Source organism: Chanodichthys erythropterus, chromosome 3 (genome assembly GCF_024489055.1).
Source record: "Chanodichthys erythropterus isolate Z2021 chromosome 3, ASM2448905v1, whole genome shotgun sequence".
Taxonomy (NCBI): domain Eukaryota; kingdom Metazoa; phylum Chordata; class Actinopteri; order Cypriniformes; family Xenocyprididae; genus Chanodichthys; species Chanodichthys erythropterus.
This window is the reverse complement of record NC_090223.1, coordinates 67,792,649-67,806,545: the sequence shown is the minus strand read 5'-3', so window position 1 is coordinate 67,806,545 and position 13,897 is coordinate 67,792,649. Positions and strand designations below refer to the sequence as shown.

At 42.0% G+C, this 13,897-nt stretch overlaps 2 protein-coding genes across 5 annotated transcripts in view; both read right to left on the bottom strand.

Moving 5' to 3' along the window:
* The window catches only part of LOC137006201 (gastrula zinc finger protein XlCGF57.1-like), a 703,714-nt gene that overhangs the window by 285,622 nt on the left and 404,195 nt on the right, over positions 1 to 13,897 (bottom strand). The window lies entirely within an intron of this gene.
* Positions 1 to 13,897, bottom strand: part of LOC137005906 (NACHT, LRR and PYD domains-containing protein 12-like) — an 85,819-nt gene that overhangs the window by 18,763 nt on the left and 53,159 nt on the right. The gene's annotated exons all lie outside the window — the stretch shown is intronic.

Sequence of the window (13,897 nt, the reverse complement as noted above, 5' to 3'; positions counted from 1 at the left end):
TGAAGAGACAGAAATTAATACACTGAGTCACGTATGTGGAAATCAAATCCTTTAAAATTACGTTAAAGCTGCAGTCCGCAACTTTTTTTGGTTAAAAATTATCCAAAATCAACTTCTGAACAAGTACATAACCAGCCAGTGTTCAAAACTATCTAATTATCTTGTCTCGATTCACAACGGTAAGCTTGTAATAATGTTTTATAATAAGAGCAACATGGTGGATTTCCGCGGGAAATTCAAGCATGCAGCCGTTCCTCTGTGCTTCATTACGTCACGTCTGTAAACAGAAAGGAAGGAGTCCCGTCCAGGCTAGTCAGTTATTTCATGTGAGGACACTGCCGGTAGTGGATCATTTATAGCCTTTTCAAACAGCAGCTTAAATAATTAAACTTATCATTTTGATGGAGGATTGTAACGCAGAAAGATCCAAATGACAATCATCAGTGACAACTGGAGATTCACTCGTAGTCAAAAAGCAAAAGACTTTGGACAGAGTGGCTACAGAAATTGAAATCTACAGGTAAGGCTAATATACACATAGTCACGCAATGCTGATGTTGTTAACATTAACACTTTGAGAACAATATAACAGTAATAATAATTTGCACAGTTTGGCATGATCCGAGCTAAGCGATCGTTAGATTTAATCATCATTGGCAGCGCGATTTATTGTAGGCCTAATGCTTTTTTCCTCAGTTGGTCAGAATAAAAGTGGCATAAATGTTACTTACTTGTTCAGCTGATATTTTCCAGTGAAATTCTTATATTGGTATATTTCAAGATGTAGAATCTGTGATTCTGAAGTGCAGTATCCACACCGGTGCGGAGACTGACAGCAAGCATTAGATTCATCCGCGCTGACGAGCTGTGCTGAGGCACAACGTACGTACAGATAACTGTTCTGCATATGACTGCAATTGCAGGTTTTAAACAAGAGATGGCGACAAAGAGGAAAAATCGCGGACTGCAGCTTTAACGAAATAAAAGAACTCTTAATGAGTGCATGTTAGGGGTTGCACTGACTAATCGACTTTAATACTCTGCCATGAGGCTTTAAGCATGTCGTTGACTAGTCGCTGGTCATGGCCTATAGAGGGCGCAACAGGATCAGAAATCTGTGAAGTCCACATTTATGCGCTGTATCAAACAGTTAATGACAAATAAATGCAATCTCCAAGAGCGCTCCACAAGACATGATTGATTATACCATCTGGATTCTCAATATTGATCGGATGAATGTAGAATTAACTCTGTCACTATTGTGTTCATATAAATGTAATCTTTACTGAGCTACTTTATCTGTATCTGATTTAGAGAGAGCAGAAATCTGTGAGAAATATAATGACCCAAAGACAAAAGAACTGTCGTGAACATGAAGTATGGCACATCATTTTTAGTACACATCTGGCTGTCTTCATAAAGTTTTAAAGGTGCCCTAGAATTAAAAATTGAATTTACCTCGGCATAGTTGAATAACAAGAGTTCAGTACATGGAAATGACATACAGTGAGTCTCAAACACCATTACTTCCTCCTTCTTATATAAATCTCATTTGTTTAAAAGACCTCCGAAGAAAAGGGGAATCTCAACATAACACCGACTTTTACGTAACAGTCGGGATCATTAATATGTACGCCCCCAATATTTGCATATGCCAGCTCATGTTCAAGGCATTACACAAGGGCAGCCAGTATTAATGTCTGGATCTGTGCACAGCTGAATCATCAGACTAGGTAAGCAAGCAAGAACAACAGTGAAAAATGGCAGATGGAGCAGTAATAACTGACATGATCCATGATATCATGATATTTTTAGTGATATTTGTAAATTGTCTTTCTAAATGTTTCGTTAGCATGTTGCTAATGTAGGCTACTGTTGGTTAAAGTTACCATCGTTTATTACTGTTTTCACGGAGACAAGAGCCGTCGTTATTTTCATTTTTTAACACTTGCAGTCTGTATAATTCATAAACACAACTTCATTCTTTATAAATCTCTCCAACAGTGTGTAATATTAGCTTTAGCCACGGAGCGCTATCAAACTCATTCAGAATCAAATGTAAACATCCAAATAAATACCATACTTACACGATTAGACATGCTGCATGACGAACACTTTGTAAAGATCCATTTTGAGGGTTATATTAGCTGTGTAAACTTTGTTTATGCACTGTTTAAGGCAAGCGCGAGCTCCGTGGGCGGAGAGCACGAGAATTTAAAGGGGCCGCAGCGTAAATCGGCTCATATTTAATGATGCCCCAAAATATAATATAATAGGCAGTTAAAAAAATTAATAAAAAAAAAATCTATTAGGTATTTTGAGCTGAAACTTCACAGACACATTCAGGGGACACCTTAGACTTATATTACATCTTTTAAAAAGAAGTTCTACGGCACCATGGGATTGTAAAGAGCAGGTAGAGACGGACTAAATACTCTCCAGACTAACAACATACTGTTTTGCAGTAGATGTAAGGATTAAACCATCATATTAAACACAAGCTCTATTTGATGAAATTTTGTGCTTTTATTATTGTACATTTCTAATACCTTATTTGTTTATTAATGACATCATCATTGACTAGTTGACATAGACTCGACTTTAAAGGGGACCTATTATGCCCCATTTTACAAGATGTAAAATAAGTCTCTGATGTTCCCAGAGTATGTATGTGAAGTTTTAGCTCAAAATACCTCAAAGATAATTTTTTATAGCATGTTAACATTGCCACTTTTAGTGGTTGAGCAAAAACGAGCCGTTTCAGTGTGGTCCCTTTAAATGCAAATGAGCTGCTGTGATCGGCTTAAGAGGGCGGAGCTTCATGAGCTGATTCTCCGGTGACAGGATTCAGTCAGAACGTACTATAATGTCAGAAACTGTGAATATATGCTGCATGGAGACAGATCTGGTATAGTTTAGTTAAATTACGGTTATAACTTATATTGTTTTCTTGTTTTTATCCACTATATTAGTACAAGCCTGTTGTACCGTCCGAATGATGGCCAAAACTATACAGATGAGTTTTGTGACGTTTATTGTACTTCACACAAAAGATGAAGCATCCGTTTTCACTTTAGAAAATCACTGCAAGTGTGCATTATAATATTATCCATAAACTCTCTCTTATCCCTTGTATTATCATCACTAACATACATAGCGAATTACACAGAGTCCCTGTAAAGTCAATTCTGAGAATTGTTTCTAAACACTTTGTAATGTGTTTCAGCAATACATTTGTAACATTTATAAAGACTGAAAATTGTGTAATGCACATTGTGAACTTAGAGCGTTAAACAGTTTTTCACCAAGTCTCTGTTCAGGATTATTTGGGCAGAGCTAAAACGGGGGTCTGATGACGCACTGGAGCCCCAGAGCATAGCCCCTCCCCTAACACTATATAACTGTCAATGACGCACCTAACACTTAAATGCTCATTTCTAATGACTTTTGGGAACGGATTGTTCTACTTTGTTTGTAGGAGGGTATATGAAGTGACAGACTGGGTAGATTATAAAAACAGAGAGAAGCAATCTAATATAACTACAACCAAATGACTACATACTATGAACTGTATAAAAACATACTTTATTTAATAAAGAACAAATAAATGAAAACACACCATTTAGAAGATGATCAGGCTGGGACAGAGCCTTGTGATAAAGAGGTTGGGGCAGAGCCTGGCGATAGAGAGAGTCTGAGGCAGAGCCAGGTGATGGAGAGAGGGTGATGCAGTGATGGAGAGAGGCTGAGGCAGAGCCAGGTGATGGAGAGAGGCTGAGGCAGAGCCAGGTGATGGAGAGAGGCTGAGGCAGAGCCAGGTGATGGAGAGAGGCTGAGGCAGAGCCAGGTGATGGAGAGAGGGTGATGCAGTGATGGAGAGAGTCTGAGGCAGAGCCAGGTGATGGAGAGAGGCTGAGGCAGAGCCAGGTGATGGAGAGAGTCTGAGGCAGAGCCAGGTGATGGAGAGAGGCTGAGGCAGAGCCAGGTGATGGAGAGAGGCTGAGGCAGAGCCAGGTGATGGAGAGAGTCTGATGCAGAGCCAGGTGATGGAGAGAGGCTGATGCAGAGCCAGGTGATGGAGAGAGGCTGAGGCAGAGCCAGGTGATGGAGAGAGGCTGAGGCAGAGCCAGGTGATGGAGAGAGGGTGATGCAGTGATGGAGAGAGTCTGAGGCAGAGCCAGGTGATGGAGAGAGGCTGAGGCAGAGCCAGGTGATGGAGAGAGTCTGAGGCAGAGCCAGGTGATGGAGAGAGGCTGAGGCAGAGCCAGGTGATGGAGAGAGTCTGAGGCAGAGCCAGGTGATGGAGAGAGGCTGAGGCAGAGCCAGGTGATGGAGAGAGGCTGAGGCAGAGCCAGGTGAAGGAGAGAGGCTGAGGCAGAGCCAGGTGATGGAGAGAGGCTGAGGCAGAGCCAACATGCTCTTTGTGAGATAGACATAAAGAGCATGTTGACTTAATAATTTTACTGATCTAAAGTACTTTTACTATGTGAATTTTAGAATATACTGTATGTAGCTATTCATACAACTTACAAGCTCTGTCCTCTTCCTCTTAAAGTATTGTAGGATGCTCATCTCTGTGTGAACATTTTGACTAATGTTACTTCTACATAGTTTATGGACACGTATCAATGGCACATTGAATTCACATTAGCTAATTAGCTATCATTTGCCTGTTTTACACAACATAAAATTAAAAAAGTAGGCTAAATTTGAGAGTTTCAAAATACAATAAAACTAATGATCAAACTGAAAACCAGAAATCTGCCATTTCATTGGCTGAATTAGCCTACTCCTACCTCAAATACAAAGTGCGTCTGTGAATAATATTGTTGTTTAGTTGTAACGTTAACGTCAACCGTCCAAATCTGTTTGGCAGATCCAGCTGATAAATTCCAGCCCAAAAACTGTTCAAAAACCGCCAAAATGCACACAAAACCACCAAAAATATGTTATCACTGATCAGTATTTATTTCAGTATTTTTACTTCCACGTTTTTCTTTCCTTCTATGTTACGGTTGGTTACATTTACATACAAGAAATAAACACCGGCTGCTGAAGCATACATAAAATAAACCGTTTTAGGTGCATTAGCGCCACCTTTTGGACTGGAGTGTTGCCCTCCTTATAAATAAATGACGCCATCAAAACCTTACGGCGAAATGACAATATCCTCCACACACTCGTTTATAAGGCGGCCTCCTGTATCTTTGCTAGTTGATTTTATTTCATCCAGTGACATGATGGGTTTTAACTTCATTCAGGAGATTTTGGGTAACTGCACAACTGACAGACTTTGAGCGCACCGCCAACGGTGCGTGTGTGTGTGTGTAACCATAGCGACAAAACAACCAACTTTCGGATCCTGCACTGAAGCCTATAATTTCGTTTTAAAAAAATTAATTATGCATTTAAAAGTTGCAGAATGGATTAATTTGGAGACTCTGAAATCGGCAGAGATAGGCAGGCAATGCAAAACAAAATTTGACATTGGGAAATAGTGAGGGGGACAAAACTTAGATTTTGAAATGTGGGGGGGACGTGTCCCCACGTATAATGGCTCCTACGCCCCTGTAAAAAGAATCATGTTAGAGGTTTGCAAAATTTATTAGAGTTACTGTGGACTACCTACTTATTATAACAGAAGCACACATGGCAACTTACACTTATTGGTGGGCACGAACTGCCGACTGGTGTCGAGACGACAAATGACGGCGCCGCGAGACGGGAGGATGAAGGCCAGGACGGGAGGGGGGCCGAAGCCTGCTCAGTCACATTCACCAAAAACAGCGGATTATCTGTGAATCCCAGCTGTATGATGAAAGTTTGTAAAACTATCCGGTGTAGAACGATCACTGTAACGAGCTCTGTAACGAAGGGGGACTCAGGCAGGGGATCCAAATGCAGCGTTTTATTAAAGGTAAGCGTGGTCGTACAGGCAGGGTCAAACAGGATCAAACAGGTAGAGCAGAGGGTAGACAGAATCGTAATCCAGATACAGGCAGAAGTCAGGACTGGCAGATATCACTCACAGGTCGGTATACAAAGCAAGGGTCAGGACAGGCAGCAACGGGTCAATAAACAGGAAACAGGCAGAATCGGTAACAATAAACAGGCAGACAATAAACACAGGGAAACGCTCAGAAATGTCACACAGGGTAAACAAGACTTCGCGATCACGAGGTGTGTGTGTGAGTCATTTATAGTCCAGATAACAAGCTTCAGGTGCATGTGGCAGATGATGATTGGAGTGGAGTGTGTGCATGTGACTGGCAGGGAGGATTATGGGAAATGAAGTCCGGGAACTGACAGGAACAGACGGTGATCATGACAGGCTCCTACACCCAGCTCGGTCTCCTTATTTAAATTTCCTAAAACGATGATATGAAGAAGGGGTGGATTAATTTAGTCTCTAAAGTGATCGTTCTACACCAGATAGTTTTACAAACTTTCATCATACAGCTGGGATTCACAGATAATCCGCTGTTTTTGGTGAATGTGACTGAGCAGGCTTCGGCCCCCCTCCCGTCCCGGCCTTCATCCTCCCGTCTCGCGGCGCCGTCATTTGTCGTCTCGACACCAGTCGGCAGTTCGTGCCCACCAATGAGTGTAAGTTGCCGTGTGTGCTTCTGTTATAATAAGTAGGTAGTCCACAGTAACTCTAATAAATTTTGCAAACCTCTAACATGATTCTTTTTACAGGGGCGTAGGAGCCATTATACGTGGGGACACATCCCCCCCACATTTCAAAATCTAAGTTTTGTCCCCCTCACTATTTCCCAATGTCAGATTTTGTTTTGCATTGCCTGCCTATCTCTGCCGATTTCAGAGTCTCCAAATTAATCCATTCTGCAACTTTTAAATGCATAATTACATTTTTAAAAACGAAATTATAGGCTTCAGTGCAGGTTCCGAAAGTTGGTCGTTTTGTCGCTATGGTTACACACACACACACACGCACCATTGGCGGTGCGCTCAAAGTCTGTCAGTTGTGCAGTTACCCAAAATCTCCTGAATGAAGTTAAAACCCATCATGTCACTGGATGAAATAAAATCGACTAGCAAAGATACAGGAGGCCGCCTTATACATGGGTTTCAAAGACGCCACTTCCGCTATGCCCGCCGCCATATTTGGGACCGGTCACAGCTGCGCGCCCTGTTTAAGTCTATGGTGACAGCAGCTACAACTACCAGAGGAAAGCCAACAAAACGCTCTCAGAAGGTTCACAAGAAGTTTACAATATATCTGGGATATGTGGTGCTGTTAGCCGTTTCAACAGTCGTCAGAACTACAAATTTATTTGATTTATTTGAAAATATTATGAATTCTAGTTGCTGTGTTTCGGCGTGTTATTACAGGATGAACAAATTCACGACACCAGCTGACTACATTACTTAGTTCAAGTACATGCGTGCATGATTTTGTGCAAATATAAGTTGTAATTTTATGTATATCTTGTATAAATATATATGAATTACCCTATATATATAGGATGTGTCCCGTTGAGTTAATTAACCTTCTAGCAAAGCGCTTCATTTTACGGGTGTTCATTCAGCGCGTGCAGCTCAAATAATACTGTTATGAAAATGGGATGATTTGAGAAAAAAAAGCCAGGGTTTCAGAGCAGGTCAGACAGAGCATCAAAGGCCATATCAACCTAAGGCAGGATGTATCATTCAGCAGCAGCTTGCAAGCAAGACACTTAGTTTCCAGGATAGATGGTACAAGAACCACACATGGCTACACTACTGTCCTGATGTGAGAGGTATACTCTGTTTCTATTGCATGAAAGCATTTAGAAATCAGACAAGTCCCCTTGCTAAAAGTGTAGATCAGTCATTTGTATCTACAGGATTCCAAAACTGGAAAAAAGCAATAGAAAAATTTAAAGCACATGAAATGTCTCAAGAACACAAAGTGGCCATAACAACACACACATCAGGCAAAATCAATAGACACACAGTTATCATCAGCAAAGGCTCTTCAGCAACAGCAGGCAAGGTCTCATCTGCTAAAAATTGTTAGCTCATTGCAGTTTCTTGCTAGACAAGGTACTGCTATTCGCAGTCATGAAAACAGTGAGGGAAATTTCAGGCAGCTCCTTCGTCTCAGGTCAGAGGATGTTGAGGGACTGGAGAGTTGGATAGAGAGGAGGTCGAATTTTCTCAGCCCTCAAATTCAAAATGAGATTTTGCAGATCCTGTCTTTAAACATTGTGCGGGAGATAGCATCTGCTGTGAGGAACTTGCCGACACTCCAATACTCCATCATCATGGATGGCACCCAAGATGTTGCAGGGGTAGAGCAGGAGTCAATCTGCATCCGGTATGTGGACCATGATCTAATACCTCATGAAGAGTTTGTCGGTCTTTATGAAGTGTCTTCGACCACAGGGGAAAATCTGGCTAGGGTTGCCGTTGATGTCCTCCAGAGAATGAATTTGCCGCTATCTGGTCTCCATGGACAAACGTACGATGGAGCTGCAAACATGTCTGGCAAGACTGGTGGAGTGCAGGCCAAAATCAAGGAGATTCAGCCTCTTGCCCTCTATGTCCACTGTGGCCCACATTGCATCAATCTTGTAACACAGGCTGCCTGCAGTTCATCCTGTGTGGTTATGGATGCACTGTCATTGGTCCACAAACTTGGAACCCTCTTCAACCAGTCAGGCAAGTTTAAAACGGTCTTTAAAGAGATTGCCAAATCAGAACATGGGAACATCAAAACACTGAAGCCCTTATGCCCTACCAGATGGGTTGTCAGGATATCGGCTATTCGAGCTGTTCTTGGGCAGTATGAGGCAGTGCTGCTCAGTCTGGAGGAGATGGCTTCGTCTGGTTACTCTGAAACAACAATCAAAGCTAGGGGGCTTTTGGAGCGATTCCAAAAGGGGACCACGGTGCTTGGGCTTCTTCTTGCTTGTGAAGTGATTGGAGAACTAGAGTGTCTGAATTACTCCCTACAGACGTCAACAGGAACTCATGGGCATGACGGCAGCTGTGGACTGCGTGAAGTCAACTCTGAAGGCAAAAAGGTCAGATGAAATGTTTCACCACATACACACAAAGGCCACTGAGCTAGTCACCAGCACAGGTATTGAACCTATCCAGATGCCGCATGCCAGAAAGCCACCCAAGCGCTTCACAGGAAATGCAACAGCATTTGTTCCACCAACCACTGAAGAGCATTACCGCATTGACTTCTTCAAAATGCTGGATACTGTGGACATGCAACTAACCATGCGCTTTGAACAGAGTAGCCTGCAAGTCCTGGATGAATTAGAGAGAGTGCTCCTGACTGGAAAAATGCAAGATGTTGTCAGCCAATATCCAGAGCTAGATCGGCATTCACTGGAGGTACAGCTGCCAATGTTCAAGCTTCAGTTCGACTATAGTACCACTCTTGAGGCTACCAACATACTAAAAAATCTGCTGCCAGAGGTCCGCAGTCTCTTCAGCCAGGTAGAGACATTGGTGAGGCTGCTTTTGGTTGTTCCTTCTTCCTCTGCAGAAGCAGAAAGAAGTTTCAGTTCCCTAAGAAGAATGAAGACCTGGCTAAGGAGCACAATGTCACAGACCCGTCTAAACAGCACTGCAATCTGTCACATCCATCAGAACAAGTTGGATCATCTAGATAGAGCAAGAATTTGCGAACAGTATCTCTGCAAACGATCAAATAAGACATGTTTTTGGGACCTTCAATTAAGTCAACATGCTGTTTATGTCTATCACCTGGCTCTGCCTCAGCCTCCCTCCATCACTACCTCAAACTCCATGAATTCCCAGGCTCTGCCTTAACCTCCCTCCATCACTGCCTCAGCCTCCATTCATCCCCAGGCTCTGCTTCAGCCTCTCTCCATCACTGGCTCTGCCTTAGCCTCCCTCCATCACTGCCTCAGCCTTCCTCCATAACTGCCTCAGCCTCCATGCATCCCCTGGCTCTGCCTCAGCCTCTCTACATCACTGGCTCTGCCTCAGACTCTCTACATCACTGGCTCTGCCTCAGCCTCCCTCCATCACTGCCTCAGACTCCATGCATCCCCAGGCTCTGCTTCAGCCTCTCTCCATCACTGGCTCTGCCTCAGCCTCCCTCCATCACTGCCTCAGACTCCATGCATCCCCAGGCTCTGCTTCAGCCTCTCTCCATCACTGGCTCTGCCTTAGCCTCCCTCCATCACTGCCTCAGCCTTTCTCCATAACTGCCTCAGCCTCCATGCATCCCCTGGCTCTGCCTCAGCCTCTCTCCATCACTGGCTCTGCCTCAGCCTCTCTCCATCACTGGCTCTGCCTCAGCCTCTCTCCATCACCTGGCTCTGCCTCAGCCTCTCTACATCACTGGCTCTGCCTCAGCCTCCCTCCATCACTGCCTCAGACTCCATGCATCCCCAGGCTCTGCCTCAGCCTCTCTCCATCACTGGCTCAACCTCCATGCATCACCTGGCTCTGCCTCAGCCTCTCTCCATCACTGCATCACCCTCTCTCCATCATCTGGCTCTGCATCAGCCTCTCTCCATCACCTGGCTCTGCCTCAGCCTCTCTCTATCGCCAGGCTCTGCCCCAACCTCTTTATCACAAGGCTCTGTCCCAGCCCGATCATCTTCTAAATGGTGTGTTTTCATTTATTTGTTCTTTATTAAATAAAGTATGTTTTTATACAGTTCATAGTATGTAGTCATTTGGTTGTAGTTATATTAGATTGCTTCTCTCTGTTTTTATAATCTACCCAGTCTGTGACTTCATATACCCTCCTACAAACAAAGTAGTACAATCCGTTCCCAAAAGTCATTAGAAATGAGCATTTAAGTGCTTATATATATATATATATATATATATATATATATATATATATATATATATATATATATATATATATATATATATATATATATAAAAATCCGGGGAAGTTCCCCTGAACCCCCCTGGCATTTACTGTCCCCCCCAGGTTCAAAATCGCTCCTACGCCCCTGTCTTTTCTATATGGATCAGTATATTTGATTCATTTGACAAGTCAGTTGAGGCTGCAGCTCTTGCGAGTGGGCATGGTTTCAGCGCCGACAGCGGACACGCCCCCAGCGTTTGAGAGCAGAGAGCGCTGCCTATTTTTTCGAGATTTTGATGACTTATTTCATTTACTTGCAGATTTGTTTAATCATTAAAATTTGGCTGGGTGGTTAATAACACATTTTTCTGCGGTGTGACAAACTCAGAACACATACTTTAAAATGACTTTACAGGGACTTTAAACACTAAGACCTTATGGCTTTCGGGTGGTGCTTAAAAAAAAAAACTTTATACCCATAAATAAACTCAGATGAACTGTAATAAAGTACTCTCATCTTCATTACTGCCGTATCCAGTATCACTCTGGATACTGTAAGCTGATCACGAATAGTTTTTACTTGTATATCCTTGATTAGTACATTTTTAGCACAGTCTGTTTTGTATTGTCCCTTTGTATTGATAATCGTTTACGAAGCAGTCCGGTGTGAAATGATTTGCGCAGACATAATCGAATTTTGACAGAACTGAGGGAGCATTTTCCTGGAAAACCAAGTTTTCAGCAGCTCAGATTTAGGGAGTAAATGGAGAGAGCTATATAGATTAATCCATCCAGCTACAGAACACCTAAAACGCTTGGGAGACGTTCTCGTCAGTGCAGCAATGGCTGACTGCGTAAACTTGCTGTGAACTCACTCAGGGCGGTTCTATGTTAAATCGGTCTGTCTGTCAACATTCGTGGGCGGGGCCTGTGGCTTTTGTGACGCCACACTGCCAGGGATCTGGAAACGGCTTGTTCTGAGACACTGCTTATGATTTATGGGAATTTAAAAAAAAAAGGAGTGGGTGGATTTTTATCACTATATGGTGGTTGTGTACACACACTGCCAACACACATTTATGTCCAAACACCATGCAAAAGTGAATTTTGCATAATAGGTCCCCTTTAATCACATAAATGTTGACTTTAAAAAAAATCGCCTCAGTCGTTCAACCCCTAGTGCATGTTGGGAATGAAACTCTCCGTCAGCTGCTTAAAGCTGCTGTCCGTAACTTTTTTTGGTTAAAAAATTTCCAAAATGAATTTTGAGGAAAGTCATTATCAATGACTGTTCAAAACTTTCTCCTTACCTTAGCTTGATTCACAATGGTAAACTTGAATGTTTTATAATCTGATTGATACTGGTAGGAATTCATGGGAAATACGAGTTTGCTGATGTTTGTCTTTGCGTCATTACGTCATGTCAGTAAACAGAAACTATATGGCGTGTGCGGTGGATACTGTTGTATCATTTGTAGCCTCTTTTTACAGCAGCTGGAATGGATTTAAACTTGGGATGGTGGCTTGTAATCCAGAAAGTTCAAAATGACAATCATCACTGACAACTGTGGTAAAAAGTAAAAGACTTCAGACTGCGGAGAGCAGGTAAAAAAGAGAAAGCGACCGGGCTCATGCAAAAAAAGAATAAATGTCGGCAGGGATTTTGAAAGGTGGCGTGACCAAAGGGAGATGGCTATTTTTCTGCTGGACAGGTTAAGACATTTCAACTGTTCACTGGGTAATAAGGTTACAGTAGCACACATTATCACTTAATCCATAGTTATGAATAACGATAATACTAACTACATTTTTGAGTTTGTCAGAACAAAGAGTGGATGACATGTTACTTCTTCAGATGACATTATCTGGTGAAACGTCTTATTTTTGGACACATACAAGACGTTGAATCTGTAATTGTGATGTACAGTGAAGATCCACACTGGTGCGTTGCCAATACTCCTGACAGCCCCCCCCCCCCCACACACATAGCTGCAGCTGCTCCTCAAAACATTAGTTTCATCCGCTGAGGAGCCGTGCCGAAGCACAACCCACGTAAAGATGATAATTCCACAAATCACTGCAATTGCAGGTTTCAAACAGAGATGGCGACAAAGAGGCGAAACTTACGGACTGTAGCTTTAAGCTCTTTTAAGTGCTTGTTTAAAAGTCCCAAAATTATATTAACATTTACTATTTTATTACCATTAATATTTAAAGTATAGTTTTCTCACAAGTGCATAGAAATTAATTGGGCAAAATACACATTATTACACACAATAAACTTTAAAAAACGTTTAAAAACGTGTTTCAATGAAGCACTGATGAGATGTGTGTCAGATTCACTGTAAAAGACTAAAAACAGCACTGTCAGCAGGATTTCATAATAACCTATTCTAAAGGCGGCACAAGCTCAACTGACACTCTAGGCAAAACACTGTCGTGCCGCCCCCACTTCACACTCACAGTTAACCTCCATCTTTTAGATGCATGTGAAAGACTGGAGGTTTTTTTTATTGGTTTATTAATAAACTTATTCCTGGGTTTACCATCATTACAAAGTTGCTTGTCACTGTAAAAAGAGTATTTGAAAAAGAGTATATCTACTTCCTCCTGATCACTTCTGGAAGCAGAACAGCAGCGGTGAGCAATGAGGAGATGAGGAGAGAGACGCAATGACATCAGCCAATCAAAACAGACGTCATTTATCATAAACCGAGCGTTTCTGACAGACGGTCACAATGAGGGTGGAGATATTCATGTTTTGAACATGTTTGAATTTTTGTGCAAAAATATCTAAACATTCTTAAATCAAGATACATTTACTTCAGAAGAAAAATGACTGAAGATATAAAGTCTTGTTTTCTGAAAAGAAAAAAGTAAAAATTGCCAAAGGGCAAGAAAAATAATCTTGTTGTCTATTTAAATTAAGATTATTTTTCTCACCTCATTGGCAGATATTTTTATGTGTCTAATTCATGTACGTGTGTGACCTGATGAAATGTAAGTTAAATCTTTTATTTTGACATTAATGTAGTCACAGTGCTGACAGAGTAAATATGTGTTAGAAAACTAGACCTTTAT